The sequence below is a fragment of the Mastomys coucha genome, unplaced genomic scaffold (assembly GCF_008632895.1).
Source record: "Mastomys coucha isolate ucsf_1 unplaced genomic scaffold, UCSF_Mcou_1 pScaffold5, whole genome shotgun sequence".
Lineage (NCBI taxonomy): Eukaryota > Metazoa > Chordata > Mammalia > Rodentia > Muridae > Mastomys > Mastomys coucha.
The window spans coordinates 91,681,993-91,692,280 of record NW_022196911.1 but is presented as its reverse complement, the minus strand read 5'-3'; the positions used below and the strand labels follow the sequence as shown (position 1 = coordinate 91,692,280).

Sequence of the window (10,288 nt, the reverse complement as noted above, 5' to 3'; positions counted from 1 at the left end):
TATACATGTCACACATACACAACCTGTTACACACACATGCATTCACATATACACTCACACACACACTCATCACACACTCATTCCTACACACACTCAGTCTCATTCATATACATACCTGTCACACATATACACACATATACACATACACACACACTCACTCACATGCACTTACTTATTCACACACACTCATTCTCTCACACACACTCACCCACATACTCATACCCATCACACAAACACACTCATACACACAAATTCTCTCTCTTCTCTCTCTCTCTTTCTCTCTCTTTCTCTCTCTCTTCCCCCTCCTCTCTCTCTCTTTCTCTCTCTCTGACCACATGCCTGGGCAAGCTAGAACTCTAGAACCCAGGCAGAATTATCCAGTTCCTAGGGTGTAGGGAATACGTGTGTGTGCTGGGGGGTGGGCAGGTAATGACAGGCTCTCAGTGGCTCTGCACCCCACCCAGCCCAGCAGACATTGGGCTCAGGCTTTGAGGATGCTATCCCTGTCTCTTGTGGGTAAGGATTCCTCAATGCAGCCCCTCACTGGGCCAGCTTCTCCCTGGGATCCTCCCAGGGTGGCAGGCCTCCTCCCAGAGTCCCAGTGCCTAAGATAGCAGGGCAGGGTGAAAACTGTTTATGAAAGGCCAGTTAGCTGGGGATGGGCGGGGCCCTTGGGAGCTGTGACTGTGGCTACAGATAGCAAGGAGGGTGGGGGAGCATGTGTAAATTACAGCTCCCAGAATAGAGGGCCCACAGGGAGTGGCGGGGCCTCTTACCAAGGAAGTCCTGGCAGCCTGCCTGGCATGTCTGGGCTCCAGGCACTGCTGGAGTCTGCGTCCAGTGACCACACATTGGACTAGTGGTGTATGAAGAACTGTCCAGCCCAACCAGCCAGGTCATGGCAGGGAGACTCACCTGGGTAGAGAGAGACCTGACAGATGTGAGCTTCTGGTAGGGGGACGAGTGGCAGGAGGGGGAAGGTCTGGGAGGCAGGTAGGATGACATCTTGCCTGTCCCTGGGAGGGGAGGAGACTATCCATTAAATGTCCCTGTGGATCCTCTAAGAGTAACAGGGATGACAGGCAGGCTAATAGCCATGTGTCAGGCTGCTCTCAGCACTGACATCCACCACAGTTCATCTCCAGTGCTGCTGATATAAGTGTTATTATTATCCTCCTTTACAGACATGGAAACCAAAGCCCTAGAAATAAAAAAAAAAAAAAATGTATCAAGTGATCTAACGTAGTAACTCAGACCGGAGCACAGATGTGACAGCTGTTTACCATGTCGGGCTCTCAGCTTTCTGCTGTCTCATTAGGATCATGGTCACTTTCCTCATACTGGCCTTGGTGCTTTGAATGGAAATGGCCCCCATAGGCTCATCCATTTGAGTGCTCAGTCAACCACATAGTGGAACTGTTTGAAAGGATTAGAAGGATTAGGGGGTGTGGTCTTGTTGGAGGAAGTGTGTCACCTGGGGGGTGGGCTTTGAGGTTTCATAAGCCCATGCCAGGACCAGAGTCTCTCTGCTTGCAGGACAGGATGTAGGCGTCAGCTACTGCTCCAGCTCAAGCACACCATCATGCTTCTCATCATGAAGATACTTGGACTGAGCCTCTGAAACTGTAAGCAAGCCCCCAATTAAGTGCTTTCTGTTATACGAGTCATTATGGTCATGGCGTCCCCTCACGGCAATAGAGCAGTGACTAAGGCCAGGTTTCAGCTGAGCTTTGGTTGTTTCCTAGCCTGGAGGCTTCAAAGGCAACTCCTAGGCCCTGGGTAACCCTCGTCCAGGCTGCCTAATGACATTAGAGCCTTCTAGAACTGTTGTCACACGAGGACAGCAGCAAAGTCTGGAGGAGGACTTCAAGTCAGAAAAGCAGTCTAAGACACATTTTACCCAGTCCAAGCCTGTTTCCCCATTGTAAGCAGAGAGAATTGTGGGTCTTTATAGGATCCTCTGGGAGTCTGATGTCATGTGTGCTTTAACTATTTAAGTGTCTTGTGGTTTGTTTTGAGACAGGGTCTCTTGTCGCCCAGGCTAGCTTCGAATTTATTACATAGTCAAGGATAACGTTGGACTCTCAATCTCTCTGCCGGTCCCTCTGCCGGTCCCTCAGAGTGCTGGGCTTACAGGGATGGACCACTACACCTGGCTTATGTAGTGCTGGGGCTTGAACCAAAGACTTTGTACCTCCCAGGCAAGCACTGTGTCAACTGAGCTACACCCTGGGCCAACGTCTTTGAAGGGGGTCTATCCACAATGCAACTTATGAGGAAGGAAACTATTTTAGACTTACTGTTTCCTAAGTATGGGTGTTGTGATGGCTTGTATATGCTTGGCCCAGGGAGTAGCACTATTAGGAGGTATGGCCTTGTTGGAGTAGGTGTGTCTCTGTGGGCGTGGTCTTAAGACCCTCAACCTAGTTGCCTGGAAGTGAGTCTTCCAGTAGCAGCCTTCAGATGAAGATGCAGAACTCTCAGTTCTGCTTGTGCCATGCCTGCCTGGGCTCTGCCATGCTCCCACCTTGATGATCCTGGACTGAACCTCTGATCTGTAAGCCAGCCCCAATGAAATGTTGTTCTTTATAAGACTTGCCTTGGTCATGGTGTCTGTTCACAGCAGTAAAACCCTAACTAAGACACGTGTGTTGTCTGCACATACACCACATATGTGCCTGGTGCCTATGAGTCCAGAAGAGGATATCAGGTCCCCTCAAGCTAGAGTTGCAGATGGATGTGAGCTGCCATAATGGTGCTGGGAATCAAACCCAGGTCCTGTGGAAGAGGAGTCAGTGATCTTAACTGTGGAGCCACCTCTCTACCCATGGAAGTTGAATATTAAAAGGAGCAATAACGCCAAGCTTACCAGGGGAGCTCACCTAGGTCCCCAAGCAGCATCTTTAAAGTGAGGAATTATTGCCTTTGTGCATCCTTTTTAATATTTTTATTAATCTGTTTATGTATTTATTTAGTGTGTATGTATGTATATGTATGCAGATGGGCCATGGTGCACAGTTTCTGGATGGGAGTTGGTTCACTCCTTCTACTGTGTGGGTCCCAGGAATTGAACTCAGGTTGTCAAGGTTTGGCAGCAAGCACCTTCACCCACCACACCATCTCGCCGCCCTCTTCCCTTGTTATTTTTGGCAGATATTTGGTTTGCATCAAAGAGGTAGTTTCAAGCAGGGTACACACCTGTCTTCATTCTTTTTTGAGGTTTGTTTTGTTTTGTTTGTTTGTTTTGTGGGGTTTTTGTTTGTTTGTTGTTTTGTTTTGTTTTGTTTTTACTTTCAAACTGCCTGTTAGCTAAGCTGCTGGGTTTCAGCTGAGCTTTGGTTGTTTCCCAGACTGGAGGCCTCCCAGGCAAGGACTGGGCCCTGGGTAACCCTCATCCAGGCTGCTGATGGCTTTAGAGCCTCCTGGCCTTCCTATGCGTATTTCTTAATGTCATGCATGAGCCTCTCAACTTCCCCTAGGGATGTGCCGCAAGAAACCCTAGGGGTTGGAACTTGCTGATTCATCTGGGGAACCAAGGGCAGGTTAAGGGCACAGAGCCCGGAAATGGGAGGGGACAGCAGGTCTGATGCTTTGGGGACACTGGGTTCTGACAGCTGTGGCTCTTCTCTTATCCCCAGCTTGCTATCTGCTGTGATTTGGCAGCGGAGAGCAGGGACCACACCCTCTCTCTACCTGCTCCTCAGGAGCCCTGTGGTACTCTTTCTGCAGGAGGCCTTCCTTCTTCCCCCCTCACTAGGTTCCCTATCAGCTCCGTGGTGAGGTGAGGCACTGTTTCAACCTGGCACCTGACACTGTGCTGTGAGATTTACCCTTGTGCCTGCCGTTCTAACTGCCTGCAGCCCAGTAACGTAAACCAGGCATGCCAAGGTCCCTGAGACCAAGCGCCTGGGCCCGTGAGTGCTCGGGAGGAGTCTCTGCAGGCTGTTAAGCAGAGTCACTCACGTTATTCAGGAGCCGATGCTCAGAGTCAACCACCTGCATCTGGTTCTATCCTGGACACCAGGGAGCTCCTGTCCAAAGGGAAGTGCTTGGGGAGTGTGTAGATACCATCTGATCACAGATACTGTGGGACACATAAAACAACCAAGGGCACAGGTGACCCTTACCTATAAGGAAGTAGAGGAACTCACCCTGACAGGATGCTGAGCGCAGGGCAGAAGTGGGTACATCCTTGCAGACATAAAGGGAAGTGGCTTTCAGCAAAGGGAAGTGCAAGGACGCAGACAGGAACCCAGGGGTGTTCAAGAGCCACGGGGACCCAGCCTGGATTGCGGGGAGCCATGGGGACACTGGAAGGATGCAGTTGTCACTTAGAGGAAAGCAGAGTTGATGGATGATGGAGGGAAAGTTTGGATGTGAGATCATTGTAAACTCTGGCCCTTGCCTCTCAAACCAGTTAGAAGTATTGATCTGGGGCGACAGCTCCAATCTGTGGCCCAAGGGGGCTGGGTCATACCTTCTTTGCTCCTCATTTCGTCTAGCCTCTCTCCAATCCTGTGGGAGGATCAGAGACCACCCACCACCCACCGGCCTGCTTCTGTCTCTCTCTTTGGCCATGTTCTCACACCTGCCAAAGGTCATCAGTCCCTTCTTTGTAGCTCTTCTCTCTCCAGCTAAACTGAGAACAGGAGGGGAGGCTGCAGTTGGAGCCTTTATTCTCCTGTCATTTGTCATCTTGAGCTTACTGCCTAGTCTGCTAACCTAGGCCTAGGCCTAGAAGCTTCTAGCTTCATACAAGCTTATTTAGGCCTAGAATGCTTTCAGCCTCTGAGACTTGTTGCTGAATAAGCTCACCCTTTCTTGTTCTTTCTTGACTCTAGCTGGCTGGTTCAACTCAGCTGTTCTGGCTCAAACTCCTCTCCAAGCTGACTGATTCATTCTGGTATTTCTCTTGGCCTCTGAATTGCTCTGCTTGGCTTCGAACTAACTCTAGCAATCTTTTTATTTCCTTTTTCCTTTTCTTTAAAAAAGATTTGTTTATTTTATTTGTGTATGTGAGTGCACTGTAGCTGTACAGATGGTTGTGAGCCTTCATGTGGTTGTTGGGAATTGAGTTTTAGGACCTCGCTCTGGTCCAAAGATTTACTTATTATTATAAATAAGTACACTGTAGCTGACTTCAGATACACCAGAAGAGGGCGTCAGATCTCATTATGGGTGGTTGTGAGCCACCATGTGGTTGCTGGGATTTGAACTCAGGACCTTCAGAAGAGCAGTCAGTGCTCTTACCCGATGAGCCTTCTCTCCAGCCCGCAATCTTTTTTTTCTAATCTACTGGCTCCTTCTCATTCTCTTGCTCGTTCTTTCTTTACCTGTGCGTAGCTTGTTCTCTCTTCAATCTGCCTCTGTAAAACTCTCCTGGTAAAGCTGCCTCCTTCTCCCTGTCTGTGCTGCTCCACTCTCTCTATCAACTCTACTGCACTGTCTCCATGAACTCTACTGTATTCCTGGACTGTACTCTCTTCTCCTGTCCTGCCTGTCTCTCCTTTAAGTAGCTTCCCTTTCCTCTTTCTCCTTGTGAGAGCTGGACAGATCCAACTTTGTCAAATCTTTCTCTGAATCTCTCTTTGTCTGCCACTCAATTAGACATCACTTTCAAGCATGAGTGCTTCCTTCTACAAACTAACTTAACCCTCCTTATTTGGGATTAAAGGTATATACTAAGGGCATGTCTGTGAGGGTGTGTGCTAAAGGCTGAGCCACACCCTAACTAGAAACAGGTTCAAATATCCTGTAGCAGGAGGAACTACTTTTAAACTTCTTCCTGATGAAGAGTGGGGGAAAGGAGGTGCTGCGAGGACCCTTGTCCACTCTGGTCACTGCAACAGAAGGGACTCTGTCTGCTTTATTTCACACGTGTGTTACCAGGTCAACTCCATTTGGAAGAGGGGTTTGTTAATAAGGACCCCCACACAGCCACACAGGCACACAGGTACATACATGGGGTCTGCACAACACCGGGAGTCTTAGGGTTTTAATGGCTGTGAAGAGACACCATGGCAGCACTTACAAAGGAAGACATTTACTTGGGATTGGCTTGCAGTTCAGAAGTTTAGTCCATTATCACTGTGGTGGGAGGCATGGTGGCATGCAGAAAGACATGGTGCTGGAGAGGTAGCTGAGAGTTCTCCCTCCACATCAGAAAGCAGCAGGAGGAGAGAGACAATGGGCCTGGCTTCAGCTTCTGAATCCTCAAAACCCACCCCTTGTGACACCACAAGGCCCCGCCTCACCAGTCCCCGTGAGTCTATGGTGGCCATTTTTTTAAAAAAAAGATTTATTTATTTATTATATATAAGTACACTGTAGCTGTCTTCAGGGTGTCAGGTCTCATTACAGATGGTTGTGAGCCACCATGTGGTTGCTGGGATTTGAACTCAGGACCTTCAGAAGAGCAGTCAGTGCTCTTAACCACTGAGCCATCTCTCCAGCCCCATATGGTGGCCATTTTTATTCAAATAACCACACTAGTCAGGGGCAAAGTGCCAGTAACTTGGGTTCTAGGACAAACATGACTTTGAGCAGGCTTGGCTTCAGTCTTCTTATGTAGAAGTAGGGACCTCCAGAAATCTCTCCCTCTCTCCCCTGTGTAGAAGAACACAGCTGGCAAATTCTTTAAAGCAGTCTCTCCCCTGCTGTGTTTGTGGTATGGATGATTCTGATTCTGGTGCTCTGTGAAACAAATCTTGATGCATATTGCTCTAAAAGAGGGCCAGTGAGATGGTCCAGGAGATAAATGTACCTGCTGCTAAGCCTGAGATCCCTAGGATAGAACCCACAGGATAGGAGAGGACCGACTCCAGAAATTGTCATCTGATCAACACAAGTATGCTGTGGCATATGTACACACACACACACACACACACACACACACACACACACACACGAAATAAATGTAATTTTTAAAACTTAAAAACAAAAATCTCTAAAAGAGAGTATTTTTGGTTTTGCAGGGACATTGAAGACACCAGTAAGAATTATTACCTAGTGGGAGTGGCGACCCAAAGGCTGAGGGGAGAGGGTTACTTTCAGATTATTTAGATTATTTATCCTTTGTACTGTCAAGAGTTTTGTCTCACATACCTTGATATTTTGCTAATAATAACATTGTAAATTTAGGGCTGGAAAGATTGATAAACAGTTAAGAACATTTGTTCTTTCAGAGGACCCCGATTTGGTTCCCAACACCCACACCAGACGCTCACAAATGCCAATAACTCCAGCTCCAGGGGATCTGACGCCCTCCTCTGGTCTCCCCAGGTAATGCTCAGGTGTGGTGCACAGACATAAACACAGCAAAGAAATAAACCTTTATAATTGTGGATTTATTTTGATAATAAATTTAAAACTTTAAAATCTCTGTTTATTTAATGAGTTGGTGAAATGGCTCAGCAGGTAACGGCACTTGTCACCCAGCCTGATGTGACCTGAGTTCAATCTCAAGGGACTCATATGGTAGAAGGAGGGAACTGATTCCTGAAAATTGTCCTTTGACTTCCAGATACCCACTGTGGTATGGCATGTACACATCCGCACACAAATCAATAAAAGACAAATTATTTACTGTCAATGTGCAAACGTGTGTGTGTGTGTGTGTGTGTGTGTGTGTGTGTGTGTGTGTGAATGTGTGGAGGTTACAGAGCAACTCCTGGGTATTTGTTGTTTCGTTCCACGAAGCATTCCAGGCTTTGAAGTGAGGTCATCGGGTTTGCGTGGCAAATGCCTTTATCTACTGAGCCGTTTCTCTGGCAAAACTTTTTTTTTTAAAACTAGGCTATCAAGTAGCCCTAGAGGACCTCAAATGTGCTAGGTAGTAGCCTCATCCTCTTACCTTCGCCATCCAAGTTTTACGATTGTGGGTCTACACCATTTTATCTGGCTTATACAACCCAACCCAGAGTCTCATTCAAGTTAAGCAACCATTCTGCCAATGATCTACATTTCCAATTCCCACTCAACCCTGCTTTAAAAAATATATATCTTGGACTGGCAAGATGGCTCAGCGGGTAAGAGCACTGACTGCTCTTCCGAAGGTCCTGAATTCAATTCCCAGCAACCACATGGTGGCTCACAACCATCCGTGAGGAGATCTGACGCCCTCTTCTGGTGAATCTGAAGACAGCTACAGTGAATTACACCAGAGTGAGCCTTGGCTAGCCTGGAACTTACTATGTAGACCAGGCTGGCTTCAAACCAGAGGTCCTCTGCTTCTGTCTCCCAAGTGCTGGGATTAAGGCATGCGCCACCCACCGTGTCTCAGTTTTTAAAGTTTCTTAAATTGGTTGGTCTTACTGTTTAGTCTAGGCTGGCTTGAAACTCACTGTATAGCTCAGGCTGGCCTCAAACTCATAGCAATCCTCCTGCCAGAGACTCTAGAGTACAGGGGTTCTAGGTGTGCACTAGCACACCGATCTCATTTGAAACACACAGAGCTTTGCCCTGGTCCACAGTGCCCCACGGACTCCCAGCCAGTTGCTGTGTTTGGTCAGTTTTTCTAACCTCTGTACAGAGAGAGAAGCAGAACCACAGGAGAGCCAGTGAGTGCGCTCCCGAGACTTGGCCTGAGTCATGCAGAGTCATCCTACCACACAAGGAGAAGCTGGGGTGTCACCCAGTTGGCCGCTGACTCAGATAAGGCGCGCTGAGCCATGATGGGGCTGTCGGTATCTCATATCATATCTTGTGGGATGTTCTTAGCCAAGTCAGGTATTTAGACTTCCTTATCTATCAGGCATAAGCCATTGTTTCTCAGCATTGTTCCCAACAGATCAGGGGACAACGAAGAACCAGGATTTCAAGTGGCTGTTGTGACAAGAGCCAATGAAGAAGGAATTGAGACATTCTAGGGCCCACCAGCCTCAGGAGACAGGAGCCTGCCTTCCTCGCCCCACAGAGACTCACAAGGTCTTTCATATGGTTGATAAACCTGTTCTTTTTCCTTTGTGTATGTGTGTGGCGTGTGTGTGGCGTGTGTGTGTGTGTGTGTGTGTGTGTGTGTGTGTGTGTGTGTGTGTGTTACTTTGGAGCCTGGCTGGCCTAGGACTCATTATGGAGACCAAGCTGGCCTCAAACTCACAAGAGATCTGCCTGCCCCTGCTTCCCAAGTGCAGGGATTAAAGGTGTGCGCCATCTTGGTTTTGGTCATCTCTAGAAATTTGTTAACAGAAAAGGGATGGCCCAAGGTACCTTTGGCCTTCATTAGTTACCTTTTTATGAAGCTGGGTGGGCCTTGTGATACAGGGCTGTAATGCCAGCTGTTCAGAAAGCCTAGGCAAAAGAATGGAAACACAGCAGGCTGGTCTGGAAAACTTAGAAGTGAGATCTTGTCTCAAAAAGAAAATCACTCTCTCTCTCTCTCTCTCTCTCTCTCTCTCTCACACACACACACACACACACACACACACACACACACACACACGGGTGATGGGTGCTGAAGAGACAGTTGAGTGCTTAAGAGCACTAGCTGCTCTTCTAGAGGACCCAGGTTCCAGTCCCAACCCACATGGCAGCTCACAAACTTTGTAACTTCTTCCGGCTTCCACAGACCCAGGTGAGCACAGATATAAAAGCAAACAAAACATCCACACACGTTGAGTGTGGTGATGGCACAACTCATCATCATCATCATCATCATCATCATCATTATTATTATTATTATTATTATTATTATGTGTATGAGTACACTGTAGCTGTACAGATGGCCATGAGCCATCATGTGGCTGCTGGGAACTGAACTCAGGACAGCCCCACTGGCTCCAGCCCCACTTGCTCCAGCCCCGCTTGCTCTGGCGTAATACACTGTAGCTGTCTTCAGACAAACCAGAAGAGGGTGTCAGACCTCATTAGGGGTGGTTGTGAGCCATCATGTGGTTGCTGGGATCCGAACTCAGGACCTTCGGAAAAGCAGTCAGTGCTCTTAACTGCTGAGCCATCTCGCCAGCCTGGCACAACTCCTTTAATCCCAGGACTTTGCAGGCAGAGGCAAGGTGGATCTCTGTGAGTTTGAAGCCAGCCTAGTCTATATAATGAATCCCAGTGTAGCCAGGGCTACAAAGCAAGTGAGATCCTGTCTCAAACAAACACCTAACAACAAATCCATACAAATAAGTAAGAAATGCAATCATAAAATATTTTTAAAATAGAGAAAGGACCCAAGGATCTGAAGGGGTTTGCAGCCCCTTAGGACGAACAACAATATAAACTAACTAGTACCCCCAGAGCTCCCAGGGACTAAACCACCAACCAAAAAGTACACATGGTGGGACTA

General features: G+C 47.9%; 1 long non-coding RNA gene across 1 annotated transcript; it reads left to right on the top strand.

Moving 5' to 3' along the window:
* The first annotated feature begins 753 nt into the window (after positions 1-753).
* LOC116078802 lies at positions 754-7,234 on the top strand. Its single transcript, XR_004113633.1, has 3 exons — positions 754-940; positions 1,537-1,625; positions 7,185-7,234. It is a non-coding gene; the product is annotated as an uncharacterized LOC116078802 (long non-coding RNA).
* Positions 7,235-10,288: the final 3,054 nt, after the last annotated feature.